The 18,179-nt window shown below is 35.5% G+C and overlaps 1 pseudogene; it reads right to left on the minus strand.

Moving 5' to 3' along the window:
* Positions 1–4,492: 4,492 nt before the first annotated feature.
* Positions 4,493–5,348, minus strand: LOC109275228 (armadillo repeat-containing protein 1-like; annotated as a pseudogene).
* Between the last annotated feature and the right edge of the window lie 12,831 nt (positions 5,349–18,179).

The raw sequence follows: 18,179 nt of genomic DNA on the forward strand, positions 1-18,179 counted from the left end.
TCCCTTCACTGCCAGGGCTTGTGTTGTTAGAACTCCTCGTGAGTACTTACCCTTACATAGACAACTTTGACAGGGGAACGCTCAACATATCTTCTTGGTTTGTGTTCTTCTTTTCATTTTTACTGCCATCTTCAAGTTCAAGGTCTCATCACTTCCACTTTAGACTACTACAGCACTGCTCCACATGTGTTGGGCCATACACATCCGAATCATTAGATTCATGGGTTCAGCTCATTACGATACCAGTGCCTTATCCCAGTTCAAAAGAATCTGGATCCCTGGGGCTAAAGCCTTAGGATCTGCATTTGAGGGAGTTCTTGGATCATTCCTCTGCACACAGAAGTGTGAGAATCATTAAACTGAAATAACTTTAACTCTGTAAGCGTTATCCAATCCTAATCTTTCCTGCTTCAAGTGAACCTAGATATTCCTTCCACATTAATATCCAAGGAATTATCCCGAGAGCAAAACACTCAAACAAAAACACATATATTGTGAAACTCCATTGTAGGCCTACAGAATTAAGAATCCATTTAAAGTTTAGAAAGGAGGCACTTGTTGGGATGGCACTGGGTGTTGTATGTAAGCGATGAATCACAGAATCTACCCCCAAAACCAAAAGCACACTGTATATACTCTATGTTACCTAACTTGACAATAAATTATATTTTAAAAATAATAAAGTGTAGAAAGGATGTTTTCCCTTCTCTATTTTATTCCAACTTATTTTTCTACATATACTCCATTCTTTTCTAAAGACAAATTACAAGACATATTTCTGGAGATTTTTCTCTGTATCAGGTTAACACTTCTATGCCTGGTTACAAATCAGTTGCTTTTTTCCACTTAAAATGTGCTCGCTCCAACATATGCCTCAAATTTCAAACTTTTGTGCTCACTTCAAATGAAATCTTTTAATTACTCTTTGGTGACCACTTGAGTGGTGACAGCCAAAAATTTTATTAGGTGTCTAGAATTTTAATGACAGCTTTTCCTTGTTTTCCCAACCTAGTTTCATCATGCTTTTGAAAATATCATAAAGACTCCTGAAGCGACTCTCATCTCTCCTTTTATCTCATGTGGCCTCTGCTTCCCATTTCTAAAGAGATGTGTCTTCATATATTTAGGTATTTGGTACATCTGTTGCTTCCACCTAATCCAGGTGGCACCTTTGATGTTGGGAAAATTCAGATGCCGCTGCCTTGAGAACTCAATGCAAGTATTGTATCCATAGAACCCAAATGTCTGTAATTAATGAGTTGACAATGATGCCCTCTTCTGGAGAGTTTTCCTACTGGAGGAGAAGCACTTCTTTTTTGCCTCTTCCAAATGACACCTTCTGCTTCCCGCCCCCAACTACTTTTGATCACTGATGCTTTCATTTTGTTCAGGTTTCAATAATTAACGAATAATACCCCATCTTAATTTACGAGCAACTGAGAGATGAGAAGTCAGATTAATGTAGATTAAGCAGCCATGACTGTTTAAAACCGGACTCAAAGATGGAGTTTAGGTATGGCCAAATGGCCACGTAGCACTCACTTGAGTTAGAATGACTAACTCAACTGAATAACCAACAGGATAGGCTCCTTTTTGTGAGGCAGAAGAATGGACAAGAATGGACCTGCTGGACAGAAAGATTTCTTCCTGATCTTGATATTCTGTTCTATTTTGGAGAGCTCCCCACAGAACACTCCAGATTGATCTATGCCCCTCGTTCACTTCTTTCATCTGATTAGAAAGCTTGGAAAGAAACAACTTCACAAGAGACCACCTCCTCATCCCCATGCTTTCCTTTTCTCTTCTTTTCTTTTCTCATTTTTCTTTATAATCTGGGTGTCCAGTTTCCCAGAAAGAACATGAATCTTATGTGCTTCCTCATGGCACAGGTATAAGGGGCAAACTTCCTTTGGAAAACACTCTGTAGTCCAGTTTGACCAGGGTTATGCTAGGTAAATCTTTAATTATGAGCCACATTCTCCAATATTTTATCAGGAATCAAGGTGCTATCACCGAAAAATGTTTGTCTGTGAAAATAGGTCATTTCTCTAGTATATAAAAAAAAAAACAAAACCTCCTTTTACTCTCTATTCCTCTTGGAATAAAAACCAAAGTACACATACTGGCTGGCCTCAAGTCGTTTTCAAGATGGGTCCCTAACACCTATCTATTCTAATCTCCTTCTCCTGCTTACCTCAATTCTCTTTCCTGTATTCATTTTGGCCTTCTTGTTTGTCTGTAAATACATAAGACATTTACTTGACCTATTCCTCCACCTGGGTTCTCTTTCTCTAGATAACTCCCTCAAGCACTTACCTTTGCTGAAGGCTCACCTTCTCAGTAAGGCCTCCCCTGAAACCTTATTACCCTGTTCAACACTGCAACCCAGTCCCACCTCCTGCACCCCCATGTTTACTTCATGTTGTGCACTTTACTTTTTTTTTACATCATCTCCAAATATACTCTGCACTTTACTTATTTATTTTATTATTCGTTAAATCTTTCTCCCAAGTGAAAGTTACACTAGGGTGGCAGTTTTTGTATTTTTGTTCCATGACATATCCTAAGCACACAGAATAGTTCCAGGCAAGTAGGGGGCAATCAACATGGGGGAGAAGTAAGCCTGGGACAGAGGTCATGCCCAAGGCCGAGGTCATGACACTAGTACCTGTATAGACGATATCCCTGGAGTATAAGAGTAAAACAAATGGTGATTATTTAAAAATTATAATTTGTTTTCCCATTTTGTACCACTTGAGTGCTTTGCTGCTAAATATGTTTGTAACTTCAACCAATATATAGTGTTACTTACTTTTCTAAACATTAGATCAAATTATTTAAACAATGCCTAGTACTACAAGTCATTTAATATGTGACAGTTTTGTGTACAAGAAATTGACAATGTATTTGCTATAATTAGATCTATATATTTTTTTAATTTATTTTTAATGTTTATTTATTTTTGAGACAGGGAGAGACAGAGCATGAACGGGGGAGGGCCAGAGAGAGAGGGAGACACAGACTCTGAAGCAGGCTCCAGGCTCCCAACTGTCAGCACAGAGCCCGACGCGGGGCTTGAACTCACAGACCGTGAGATCATGACCTGAGCCGAAGTCGGACGCTCAACTGAGGGAGCCACGCAGGCGCCCCTAGTTCTATATATTTTTATGCGACAGAATGCATAATTAAAGCTTAGAAACCCTCCCTGCTGACTATTATGTGTTTGACAGAAATTTGTTGTTGATGTTATCATTATTGTTGGAATGTACAAGTGTGGGCGAAGGGTTTTTAGAGAGAAATAATCAAAAGTGGGGCCGTCATATATTTGTGGATTGGTCTGTGGTATCCATTCAACTTTCTTGCAGTCTGCTTACCTGTGATACATAGGCTGAAAAGTTAAACCCCATGGACCTAATTCTTAGTATGTAGAGTTTTGGTTGGAGACAAGGGACTGCCAATTGGGTATGTTTACTGAGATTTGAAGGTTGAAGGTAATAAAGAGTACCCTTCTACAGTTAATGTCAATGCTGAAGATATTAGGTTCTCTACTGAAGTGTTCAGATGTCCATTCACTGTCTTCATGGGTGACAGACAGCTGTTATAGTTCTATAGCTTCCAGATTTTTGATTTACAACTAGAGAGGTATGTTCTTGAATTCAACAATTCTTCCTAGTTCCTGCCATTCCTGTTTAGTGCAGATATGGAAGCTCCCATGTTGCTCTAGTCTGTATGTAGTATCATTTAGCAATTGTTCTTGAGGACAAGCCTAGACTCTGCTTCCCTAGCTGTTTCAAAGGTTTTTCAATTACCTAATTACTTGTAACAAAAAAGAATGCGTTATGTTTAAAATAGTTGGAGAAAATTACTTTCCTTCCTCTTATCTGGGATTTATTATCACATATTGTAAGAATTCTCAAATGATACCTCCAACTGTATTATTCATATATTGTGCCCTTGGCCCAAATGCAAGTTTCTCCTACATTAAAACTAAATCATTTCACTTGCATCTGTATGAATTCTTGATCATTATGAATAATAATGGGTGCATAGTAAGCACTTACTTATTTCAATGAATGCATTTTCATATTCTTACTATAATTGTATTTAGAGAATAAATATTTATTAGATACCTTTTATGTTCTAGATACTATTCCATGTACAGAAGTAATGAAGTGGGTTTTATTTTTCTTACTTTTTTTAAACTATGTTACCTATTATTATTTTGCAATATATTTCCAAAAAAATGCAGTTGCTGTTGCCTTAACTGCTATAAGACGCTCATAAGCAAAGCAAGTCCACCTGTAGCATTTGTCCTTTTTACCACTGATTGGGGGGAAATGTCCAATAAGATGTAAAATGCAGCATATGCAATCATGGAATCTAAAAACTTTTCATGATAACGTGTTGCAGATTGCACTTGACAGTTCACCACTACAGTGGAAACCTGGACCCTGCTTGATTCACGTAGTCTTTGAGACCCAAACTGGAGTCATCAGGAAAATGACCGATATGCAAAGTTTGCAGCTGTGCTCAGTTAATTGGCTCCATCCTCCAGGAGTAAGCCCACCCGGGACACTGAGCTGTTCTGCTCCTTTGTGGGACTCTATTTCCACAGGCTTATCTCAGATTGGGACCAACATCTCTTCTCCAATCTCACTTTTCACCCAACTCGCTGAGCCTTCATATCCTTGGTTGATACTATTGTTGATGCCAAAGCGTCTGCTTTCAAATCTGAATGGACCTGCAACATGCATCTTTGAACAGCCATTTGAAAAGTAAAGCTTAATAACACCTTTCATTTGTAACAAAGTCTCTTCACGGAGATTTCTCCAAGACTTATTACCAAGACCATCTATGTGCAAAACCACTGCTTTGGAGCATTTGCTTGTAGTTCCCAGAAAACAAAACAAAACAAAACAAAACAAAACAAAACAAAACAAAAAACTGAGCTTTCCTTCTACATGAATTCATTTATTTTAAACCAACACCATCTGCCATCTTGAAAGACCACATGAAGAATGTCATACATTTCAGAAGCCAGCAGTTTTGTTTCTCCTGGAATTGTAGTCTTCTGTATAATATTTTGCAAACTTAGCATCATCCCCAGTTCTCCATCCATCTTTTCTCTGTTAGCGTGGCATTCTGCCAAGTACTGAAGAGCAAGCAAAGCCAAATGGACAACAGAGTGGTTGGGAAGGTCCATAAGTAAGATAAGGTCAGGCAGACATCCATGACATCGTAGACAATGGTTCTTCTACTTAGTAGATCTTTTGGTGGATCTCGTAACTGGTTAACTAATGTGAGAGAACATTAGGTTCTTTATTCATAGTAGAGGAGGAAGAATTCATCCTCTATGCCATACACAAACAAAATCTTCTTAAATTCACTCCAGAGCTTCAGGAGTCCAGAGCCTGTTGCACTATCAAGGTCACACCAACACATGAGGTTGAGGGACCCAGGAGTCACAGAGCGGGTCCCTCTATTTAGAGCCGTGATCTCAGTAACAACAAATGACCAGGCTAACTCTGGGAACCAAGGAGTGAGAAAGCTGGTGACAAAAGGTTCTACAGACTCACCCATGACCCCGCAACATCCGTCAGTTCTTGATTTTTATCTTATGGGGCATATAGATTAGTGGAAGTTTTCAAGTAGCAAGGCATAGCAGAAAATGTCTTTATTTGTTCCTGTTGATACAAGGTTGTCTTAATTTTACTCTGAAACAATACATTTTTGAGCATTTTTTTTGGTAGCTAGACACATTTCTTTCTGTAAGTAGTTTTTATGACATTCTTTTTAAAATGGTGATGATGTTGGTAAATTCCAATTTTCTTATCAATCCCCCAAATCACATAAGATCATATGTCAATACACAAATATCTAACTGGTTTTTGCTCTCTGTTTTAAGTATCTGTGGATTCATAACTAAGTAAGCATTGATGTTTTAATATTAGAATCAAATTCAAAGACCAATAAGTACTGTTTTATATATTAAATGTTATATTATAAATTATATTTCATTGTATCAAATAAAATAACTTATATATTAAAGAATTCCATTGAAAATGGGAGAATTTAGTATAAAGATGTAGTCAAAAACTGGTTTTTCTGATCCCCAGACTTCCACCACTGTATTTCTTCTTTGCATCTATGTATCTATCTATCTATAGAGAGAGATAGCAAAGTTGAAGACATCCTAATACCTTCATTATGAAACATCATTATAATACTAAAAAACTCTTCCCTGCTGTTTGCAGATGATTGAATATGTCCTGTATGACTTAACAAGACACATGATTTAATATTTTTGCAGAACTGAGGGAATGCTCGGAACACTTCTAATACCATTAAATCTAAGATTATTCTTACATAACTTGTCTTCATGGTCATGACATCTTGACACTATGATCTTCCTCAAGCTTTCGAATAACAAACAAACCAAACGGTTAACTCTTGAGTTTTGAACCAGATTATCTCCTTCATCTATCATTGAGAGAATCAAGAGAATCACTGGTTTTTCTGACCAGTGTTGTCAGCCATTAATTTCCATACCTACATTGCTGTAGATTTTTTCAAGGAAACTCCAGTACGATGAACTTGGTGATTCTAACGTCAAAACTCACTTGAAGGTTTGTTGTTGGTTTTGTTTATGTATCATGTGTGTGTCTATAGATATACACACATACACAGATATTTAGATAGGTATTTATATAGACAGATTATAGATGATAGATAGATAGATAGATAGATAGATAGATAGACATATCCCAGATACCTTAGTGTAAATATGGCCTTTCACATTCTTTCATTTGGTGACATCACCAAAGTTTCCCTAAGAAATAAATTTTTATTTTTCTTTCATGATTTCAAATATTCCTGCTGACTTTTAGAGCACTAGGAAGAAACTCCCATTGCTTCAAACATATCTGAGTGTAAGCAGGACCACCAATGACCTCAGAGATTAGGGAACAATTAATCCTTTTAAACTGACACCAACTGTTTCTACTCTTACTATTAATGTTACCACCACTGCACCTTTAAATTCTTACTGTCGTTTTTACACACTCTGCCTCAGTCCTTTGGGGAATTATTATTGTCAGCAATATATTTTTTTTTTTTTTCATTCTCGCTTCAGTGCTTCACAGATGAGTGCAAATTTCTGCAATTTCCACTTCTCCCTCCAAGTCTTTACTTCCTCACCCCTGTCTGGCTCCTTTTTTCAATCCTCTGACTCCTCTCATGTAGCTAAAAGGACCCTGTGTTTACACTGATAAATTTAAAAAGACTCATGCCCTTAAGGAACTCATCGCCTACCAGGGAAAACCCAGTGATAAACAAGCAAACGTAATATGTGTTGCCCACTGATGTCACCCAAAGGGGAAGTTGTCACCTATCCCAGAAACCTGATTGTTTCCAGGGGCAAGAATGTGACAACCTGTTTTCTCTGGGCTCTCTGCCTTGATGTCATGCCTGGCATTTTCAGCATTCTGGGAAATGGAAGAAGTATGCAAAATTGTCCAGAGTACAGAGAATGGAAAAACCTAACAGGGCCATATCTGAGAAAAGTGAACCTGAGCAAACCACAACAGAGAAGTACCTAATAATTGTTCAAACTAAAAGCTAATAGTAGTAGAGTGCAAATCATACACCAACCAAAGGTCTAACTGTACTAATACTTTATATGTGTATTAATTAAATTATTAATGAAAATGGTTTACATGTGAGGGAATGAAGGCCCTAAGAAGATAAACCTGTCCAAGATTAGAAAGGGAGTAAGTGGCAGAGATGTGACCTGAGCCCAGGATGTCTGGCTACAGATACAGGCCTCTTAAACCCCATAGTATATAATTTCCTCGCACAATCTGGAAATTTTTCTGGGATGCCATAAAATCAAATTGTGCCACACACATATACATAGCACATATGTGTTCACACACATATACATGTAATATTCATATAGCTTCTAACAGTTCACAAAGTATTCTCACATGTAAGTCTCTATCACATCCACAACTCTCAATGTTAACTAGGATCACAATACATAAAAAAAAATCCTAAAGCTTCGAAGTCTGAAGAGAGTTATTCAAATTTACATTGATTATAAGATTTGCCTCTAAGTCTTCCAACTGCATGGCCAGACGTTCCCCATAGCTATATCAATATTGCTTTTAAAACCTGATATAAAACCCAAATAAGAAAATAATGGATAGATACAGCTGGAACTGATCTCCTTTACAGATGGTTTTTATGTGTTATGATTGAAGACACTTGTTAGTCCTTCTCAGTTTCATCTAAGCAGTGGAAACGGCATATAGTAATTTATCTTCATGGAACAAATTATATTTTCAAAGATACTGTGGTTGAAATTATAATTATATATATATATATAGATAGATAGATAGATAGATACATATACATGATATTCGCATTATAATTATAATTATAATGTGAAATATTTTATTAAGATTTCTTGGAACATACAAGATATCACTCTACCTCAGGGCCTTTGCACGGACAGTTTCTTATGTCTGAAGGGCCCTCTTCCTTATCCACATGGCTTGCTCCTCACCCTCTTGTCTTTGACCAAATGTTTCTTCTTCAAAGACTTTTTGCTGATCAATCTTTAAAACTGTAGTCTTCCTTCCCACTCTCCTACTGCTGGTTCTTCATTTTCTTTCTTTCCTGCTATATCTGTTAACATTTATGATCATCTGGAATACATTATAGGTATTTATTTGCTTATCTTTTGTATACATTTCCACGGCAATATAAGCTCAAAAAGAGGAAGAGTTTTTAATTGTTTTTTATACACTACTCTATCACAACAATTTTCCGGAGTATGTTAGGCCTTCTATCTATTTTTCATCTATCTATCTATCATCTATCTATCTATCTATCTATCTATCATCATTATGTGTTGAATAAAATACATGTATTTTTTACTCTCTAAGTTAGCCATACAACAAGTTATACATGGATCAGCATGTACCATTTTGATGTGTTACATCATTTTCATGGCTAATATGTCTGAATGCATATTTGCACCAAATGACACAATTGTATTTTCCTTACCATAATTATACAGCTAGAAAGGGTAAAAATAATAATGGATGATACCTATATCACCTTACATGTGCCAGGCACTTTTTAAACACTCTACTTACAGTAACTCATTTATTCCTTACAACAATACTTTGAGATAGCTATTATTATATTATCCTCACTTTATTGGATGTTAAAAATAAGGTACAGATGGCACATGGTCAAACTGCATAGTCAATTATTTCTCTGAATTATATTTTCATCTACTTTTGGTGAAATCTTTTATTGTTGGTATAATGTTGCAGATATGCAACATCCAACAAAAACACATTTTTACCAAATTGTTATTAACTGTAAGTACTCCTCAATGCTTTCTTGTGTTTCATAACTTATTTGGAACTTTTGTATATAACACTGCCACTGATTAGAACAATTTTGCAATTTAGATTACCAAACAAAGCATCATCGTATGCTTGGAAATATTTGTACTATTGCTATGAAAATGACTTTCAGATACATTTTGAACAAAGAGTTATGCTAAATAAGTGAGAATAGGAAAATTAGTCAGCATTCATTCTAAAGAAATAACACAAATTTCTATTAAGTATTTTCAGTTAGATTGCAAATGCTTCTTATGAGAAAATTAATCTTATTCATAGCATACATTAAAAAATGTAAGCATAAGACTTCAAATACACGGAGAGTTATTGATGTGCTGTATACTTCATAAAGTTTATTCCTCATATCTGTTCTGTTATTAATATAAAAGAATTATATATTAAAAATACAGAAAAGGTTTTTAGATCATTTAAAATCCATTAAAAGCTGAGATATTCTTATAATTAATTTTCCACTGAGATGAGAATTCAGAACCTTGAAATAACTTGCAGATGGGCATTGTCATAGTGAAGAGAACCTTTGTCATCTTCCAAGAATTATTTTACTCCCTAGTAAAAATTCAAAGAACATTTGTGTTCCACAATCAAGGTTGGCGGGCTGGTTCTTGGAAGGAAGATTGGGTGGCTTTCAATGCAATTTAATTTTACTGGTATTTATCGAACTTAAAATGTTTTTCCTGTTAGCTTCTTCTTATTTTTTTTATATTTAAGAAAATTTTTTTTAACATTTATTTACTTTTGAGACAGAGAGAGACAGAGCATGAACGGGGGAGGGTCAGAGAGAGGGAGACACAGAATCCGAAACAGGCTCCAGGCTCTGAGCTGTCAGCACAGAGCCCGACACGGGGCTCAAACTCAGGGACCATGAGATCATTACCTGAGCCGAAGTCGGCCGCTTAACCGCTTAACCGACTGAGCCACCCAGGAGCCCCTAGCTTCTTCTTTTTAAATGGAAATACCCCTTGGAAAGAAGGTATTGTCAACTCAGTTTTTTATACCTTCATTCCTTTCCTGATTCTTGAAAGAGTGACATAGACCAAGGCAACTGATTCTGTGCTAATAATAATAGGGAAAAAAAGGTTTTCATCACGGCACGTCATGATGAACATTGTCACTAGCATAAGTTTTTCATTAGAACAATTTATTAGTTGTTTATTATTGTGAAACATATTACCCCTAAAATTACCGATAGAATACAACACACATTTATAACCTCACAGTTTCTGTGAGCCATGAATCTGTGAACTGCAGTCATCACAAGGCTAGATTGGATCCTCTTTCTGGCTTAGTCTCTTGATGATGGGCAGGGTTTAGCTCCTCCGATGTTTTCAAACTAAGAGGTCAGTCCCTCACAAGCTGTTGTCCCGAAACCTCCCTCAATTCCCTGTCACATGGACCACTCTATAGAGCAATTTACAACATGGCCCCTTGCTTCATTAGAGCATGGAAGAGGGCAAGACACATTGCCACCACAAAGAAAAAGCTAGCAAGCAGAAGTCACAGAGCTTTGTAGTGTAATTATGGAAGTGGTATTATGTCTCACTTGGCATATTTTATTCATTAGAAACAAGTCACTAGGTCCAGTATACACTAACAAAGCTAATAATCACCTTTAGCTTATAAAATAAGTTATTTATTCATTTAAAAACTTATGAGAGAACTTCATTTTTTATGGTAAATCACAGAATATCAGTTTAATTTCCTAAATCAACTGGAGTGTTTCCTTTGTAATTTAAATATGTTCTCATGTCCAAAATGAAAACAACAACGACAACAACAACACATTTTATGGTTTCACCCTGTCTATCAATAGAGAGAGCATTCTTGACAGAGCATTCTGCACTCAAGAGGTCAGTTTTCTCACTACCAAGTCGCCTCCAAGCCCCAATACAAATAGACTCTCCTCCACCACGCCATTGAATCGCCCTTTTTGTTGTTTTCCATGTCAACAAATCCAAAGGACATTGGTCGGCCTTTATTAGCTGACCTAGTGTCATTGTTTTACATAGTTGTTCCTCCCTCTCTTGAAACAGAACTTTCTTTATCCATGCACGGTGCAGTCACACTATACAGTCACAATATGGTCACAAGGGATCCACTGAGACAGACAAATCTCCATTTTCTTCTGTGTTAATTTGGGAACCTAAGTACTGTGGCTACAGAGAGATGGGTCTTTGCATCAGGGACACATTTTTGAGAGGGGCCTTCTTTTCCTCAAAGAAAAATCAATAGTGATGAAAGCTCTCCCAAGAAGGAAAAGGCCCTTGGGGGCAGAAAGATCCATCTGGCTCCAAAGCTGCCTTCCTGGAAACAGAATTAGTACACATGGTTCCCCTCTGCCATTTTCTCCTTCCCCAAGGTAACTGAATGACTTCAGGATTTGAACACTAAGGAACAATGTATTTAATCAAGAGTGAGGAGAATTAATTTTTAGCACCATATATAAAGGTGCCTACCATAGTCTTACATATTTTCTGTCCCAATCCATGGCTTATGAGAAATTCTTCAGACATAATAAAGGTATTGTTTTTGATAAAAATAACACATATTGCTAGAAATGACTTCATTGCCAAATGTTGATTTTAGTATTACTGCCAAGCACACTAGTTATAAAATTACACATATTCTACTAACTGCTATTTTGGGACCATGTTATTTGAAACAGGTGATTACTGAAGGTGTTGCAATTTTTCTAGCATATTGCTTATTCAATATTTGATAAGTGTTGCTAGCAAACTATTTGGAATGGAAACATTGAAGACAGGTATGAGATATTTGGCCAAGGTTTTGTGATTACATGTGAAATATTTTGACAGGAGCTATGTATAGGGAAAAACCTTTAGAGACAAAAAACAGGATTTTCTAGTAGGTAGCTAATGTGATGTATTTCTTTAAACAACTAGATAATCTGAATACATTTTCAAGTTCTAGTGCCTTCTTGATCTCTATTAACACCAAAGACATCACTTTGGGTGCTAAAGTAATAATTTCAAAACAATGTAGAAGTGACTTTTGAATTACTTTACATGAAAAAAAATTATTCATACATAGCATTATTAGTATTTTCTTATAATATATAACATATCATATAACATAACATATAACATATAACATAACATATAACATATAACATATCCTTTGTATCATAGTTTCTTTTCTAGTTAGTTTTATTTTTACTATTTTTTAATACATGTTTTTTCTTCTGCTATAGCAAGGGATTTGGAGATTCTGACATTTGTTCTGTCATGAATTCTCTGGTCTTTAGTTTCCTGGTCTCTAAATGTGGATATTGGACTCAATGCTGTATAACATCTCATCTAGATGTATCCTATGAGTTAATGAGCATCAGTTCCTTCAGAGAAAGATTTGTACCATTCTTTCACTTATTTTCTAATGGGATTTAGTATATGGTAGGCACTTCATAAATATTTGGGAAAAGATTAAGTTAATGCATATTAATATTATTTTACATTAACTTTATTTAATATTTGTTAAATATTTGTGTGTTAGATAGGATCTCAGAAGAGAAAAAAAGACATCAGGTAAAACCTAAGTTAATCTGAAAAGGCAATACATATTTAATTAATAATGCATCAATATTTGTTCCTTAATTGTGATGAATGCACCGTATTTTATAAAATGTTAATAATAGGGGATACTGGGTGAAGGGCATACAGAAACATTCTGTAATAGCTTCTGAATTTTTCTATAAATCAAAAACTATTCTACAAATGAAAGTTTGTTGAAAAGCAAACAAAATATTTCTTTTGTTCATTGGGTATGGAGGTTGTCCTTTTCTTAATGTTTATTTTCCAAATAATCCTTAAAGTTTTATCAATTAATTTGTCCTCAGAACTTGTTAGGAAATATTTAAACAATAGAAAATTAGCTACTTTTTTTTGTTTATAATTAGCACATCTGGGAGATATAAGTTTATCCTTTAAAACTTCAGCCTCTTTTCTTTTCCTCAGATCAAAAACAAACGTTGGAAAAAAAAACTTGTTTTTGTATATCTCTCCACATCAGCACATTTTTTTTTTTACTTTTAATCACAAATATGTCAAGATACTAAAATATCAAATGATATAAAAGGCAAATCAGCAATCAAGACAAGTTCTTATACCCTGCAGAAACAACAATGAGTCACTTTATACAACTGCCTTAAGACTTCAAGGTCAAAATATAGTCTCTTTAATTGTTAAGTGCTGTCAAATACGATAAAACAAAAGTTTTAAGTAAAATGAAACCAGAAAGCAAATAAATCTGTAAGGCAGTGTGAGTCTTGTTTGTGGATTATAAAACAATCTAATTTAAAAAACTGAAGTCATTAAACACTGAATACAATGAAAATAATTGGAAAAACTTGCTTCTAAACCTCAGCTGAAATTAATCAGTTTCAAACATCAGGGAGGATATAGTAAGTAGACTTAATGTCTAGGGTCCCAATAAAAAGCATGCGTTTATGTTAAATGATTATTATGTAAATAGATACTTTGTTAAATCTAGCTTTTTTTAAATTACACTACATATTTAATGATATTTATAAGTAAAGAAGCATAAGGTAGGTAAGACAATTTTTTTCAGGGAACTGAATACATTAAAAGTGTATTGAAAAAAAGTGTATTGAAATACATGCAAATATTGGATATATTGACTACATTTATAAAATAAATGTATTTCTACTATGTGTGCTATATATGTTGTTCTATGTTCTTCAGTGTAAATCTAGCTTTATGTATTATTGCACCGACTTTTCTAGGATGTGATTTTTAAGTCTGAAATAATCATTTGGATATTTGTAAGGTATTGACTTTTGTGTAATGCTTGCAAATTATGTTGGTATTATAATTTTGCTTGCATGGTCCAGTTTACAATACTTTAAAAGTGCTGTGCACTGATAGGTCAATGAATATGCATTGCATGAATGAATGGATGGATGAATGATTGGCTTCATGAGGTAGTAAAGATGCTTTCTCTATCTACAATACACTTCCTCCTAATCACTAGTGATCAAATCCTCATGCAGTTATTAAGGCCCATTTTGACTGGTAATATTTCCGTTGAATATTTTTCTCCGCTTTCATATACTGCTTCACTTTTTTGAAGCTCCACAATACTTTGTAGCTTCCTTGCATCGCTCATATATCTCTGCTTCATATTTTTCAGTCCAGTGTGTACTGGCCAGTCACCTTGAAAGAACGCGTCTTAGGTAAATGCACACCAGGAACTTTAAGGAAAGTAACCCTCTAAAAGTATCCACGCATAAACTATCAACACTGTCCTCAAGTCTTGCGGCTCCTTTTTAGCTATATCCTTTTTTTTTTTTTTTTAATGTTTACTCACTTTTTTGAGACAGAGACAGAGTGTGAGCAGGGCAGGGGCAGAGAGAGAGGAAGACACAGAATCCGCAGCATTTTCCAGGCTCTGAGCTGTCAGCACAGAGCCCGATGCAGGGCTCGAACTTAGGAACCATGAGATTATGACCTGAGCCGAAGTTGGACGCTGGCTCCAACTGAGCCAGTGAGCCACCCAAGCACCCCTAGCTATATATATCCTTTCTTATCTCTCTGCTCCTATTCCCATTACAATTCAAAGTACCGTCTTTATATTGATCATTCTAGAATCTTTTCTTCTTGCTTGGCTATGGCACCTTCAATTTACTTCACGGTGCAAATTTTAAGATGTGTCCTTTAGTCTCATGTCCCTCTACAATTGGTCAGATGCACTTCTCTGCACCTACTCTCATTCTGACCCCCTCAATCCTTTGGATTTAATAAATAGATACTCTCTTCATCTTTTCTTATTTGTGTTCTTGTCTCAGATTATAAACTGTTTCTACTCTCAGTTGTGCCATATAAACTTGAGTGTCTCCAATTTCTATATTTCAATTTCTTTCTCAGCAAAACAGCGAACAGTAAACATAACACTGGTAAGAGGACCTGCCTATTTGGAGTAGTATCCGGCAGACATTAAGGGCTCTGTAGAAGTTTGCTATTCATATTTTTAAACCCGCTTATATACTCACCTCTACCTTATAGAAAGCTTCTATTCAGTGTCACATTCCAAAGAAATACATTTAATTTTCAAAAGACATCTAACACAACCTGTTATATCCTTGCTAACTCTTCCAAACTATATCCATCGCACAACAGTGTTTCTAAAAAGATATGTTTATAATCCATGTTTGCAGTTTACTTTTTCCTCTTCTATCTTTAAGTCAACTCCAAGCAGGATTTCTTCCACAAAGTTTTGCTGAAAAAGGTTGCAGGTGGCCACCTTCATGCTGAGGCTAAAAGTCAATGTATCGTGTTCATTTCTTAATAGGCGTTTTTAAAGAGTAGATTTGGGGGGGGGGGGTGCCTGAATGGCTCAGTCTCTCTCTCTCTCTCTCTCTCTCTCAAAAATAAATAAATAAATAAATAAAATAGTAGATTTAGGTTTACAACAATATAGATCAGAAGTTACAGAGATTTGGGGATGTCTGTGTGGCTCAGTCAGTTAAGTGTCCAACTGTTGATCTCGGCTCAGATCATGATTTCATGGTTCATGACTTTGAGCCCTGCATTTGGCTTTGTGCTGACAACCTGGAACCCGCTTGGAATTCTGTCTCTCCCTCTCTCTGCCCCTACCCTTTCATTCTTTCTCTCAAAATAAATAAATAAACTTTAAAAAATTCTTAAAAAAAAAAGGAGTTACAGAGATTTCCCATATACTCTCTGCTCCCGTGCATGCATAGCCTTCCTCATTATCAACACCATCCCCCCACCAGAGTGGTCCATTTGTTAAAACTGATCAGTCTACATTGCCACAGCTTTATCACCCACAGTGCAGAGTTTACAGTACTGTTCACTCTTAGTGTTGTTCAATCTAGGGGATTGGACAAATGTATAATGACATGTATCAACCATTATATTATCATACAAAATAGTTTCATTGCTCTGAAATCTCCCTCTTCCTTTTTGTAAATATTGAGCAATATTTTAGAGGATTACCATCCCCATCCTTCCTTCCATGATCACTGTTTTCTTTGTCTTCTGGGATATTATATTCTTCATTTTTTTTTTTCTTATTTCACTATCCCTTCTCAGTCTTCTTTGCTGGCATTCACTCCTCCAGTAGTCACCAAAATTCTTCCCCATATTCTTTTCATTGTATTTATCACTAATAGGTATCGTCAAATTATCATGTCCAAAAAGTACTGTTTATCTCTACTAAAAAAGCGGCCATCAAAATGCAGTCTACCAATGTCTTCTCCAACTCAACTGATTCTCAACTGTGCACTCTCTATCCAGTTGTATGGCTAAAAAAATGGTATCATCTGTGAGTCCTCTATATCTTCTCTAGCTTCTCTAATCTGACTGGTTCTCACTGCTAATATTCGACACATCCATTTTCCCACTGCCTATTTTTGTCTCCAAATCACCAAATTTTATATCTAGCCTTTGCTTTGCCTGTACATTGTGGGGACTCCCAGATAGATTTATTCTCTGTTTTCTTTTATTCATATGAGATATACTTTCATGGATGAAACTAAAACATCCCTAGGTCTAAACTCTCAGTCTTAAATCTTTATTTCTTATCTCACCAAGATACTGCATCCCAAGAGGATATCTCTTCTTGGATTGATAAATATCAGAGTAAACATTCAAAATGCCCCACTCAATTTCTCTGTTGTTCCACTTTCTTTTTATCTATTAATTTTCTTTTGAAATCTTCAAAAAATGACTTCAATGTTTACTTTCTCAGGAAAAATAGCTATATTCAATAAATTTTATTGTAATACCTGATTGCAAATCATGTATGATTTAAGCATTAATCATACTCATGACTGAAAGGCTTGAAGGAATTTGCAGATACTGAAGACTATTTCAACCGCAATTAGTTTCCAAAATCATGGCTTGCCATAAGCCACTGGGGAGTGAATTTCCTGAAGTGGAACATGCCTAATCATTCTGCTATATCCTTGGTATCCATTAAATTTTCCCCCAATGAAGTTGATCAATGCTACACAATTTAAGCATTTTAGATAATATCTAGATAATAACAATAGATTCCTCTAATGATTAGGACCAGAAAAAATGAGACATGAATTAATGTTACACTAAAATAATATCTCAAGTTAATACAATGAGTTTTTAAAAGTGTTTTCAGGATAATATATTTCAGGTCTGATTGTTAATGAAATCAAGATCTCAAAGTATTCGTTTGTATTTTGAATCATGATCAGAAACTTATCTTTATTTTATTTTATTTTATTTCATTTTATTTTTTAATTTTTTTATGTTTATTCATTTTTGAAAGACTGAGAGAAACAGAGCACAAGCAGGGCTGCGGAAGAGAGAGAGGGAGTCACAGCTCTGTGCTGTCAGCACAGAGCCCAACGTAGGGCTCGAACTCACAAACCCCGAGATAATGACCTGAGTCGAAGTTGGACACTCAACCTACTGAGCCACCCAGGTGCCCCATAAACTTATCTGAGTTTAAATTGCTGTCTTTAACATATGTGGAATTTTTTTTTATCTGTAGCATAGGTTGCTGTTTATTAGGGTAATACATAAAACATAATTAATCAATTTATAATAGATGAAAGTAGAGAAAAAGAAGAACCTTATGTAACTATCACTACACACTTTCACTTCTTCTACTGTTCCATACTGTACCTGATCTTTTCCTGCAGAGATGAATCACATTTAGTTTTGATTACAGTAAAAATTTCACTGGGCTTATATTAAAAATCAGTCC

Source organism: Panthera pardus, unplaced genomic scaffold, assembly GCF_024362965.1.
Source record: "Panthera pardus isolate Hobbes unplaced genomic scaffold, ASM2436296v1 HiC_scaffold_13, whole genome shotgun sequence".
NCBI classification, from domain to species: Eukaryota; Metazoa; Chordata; class Mammalia; order Carnivora; family Felidae; genus Panthera; species Panthera pardus.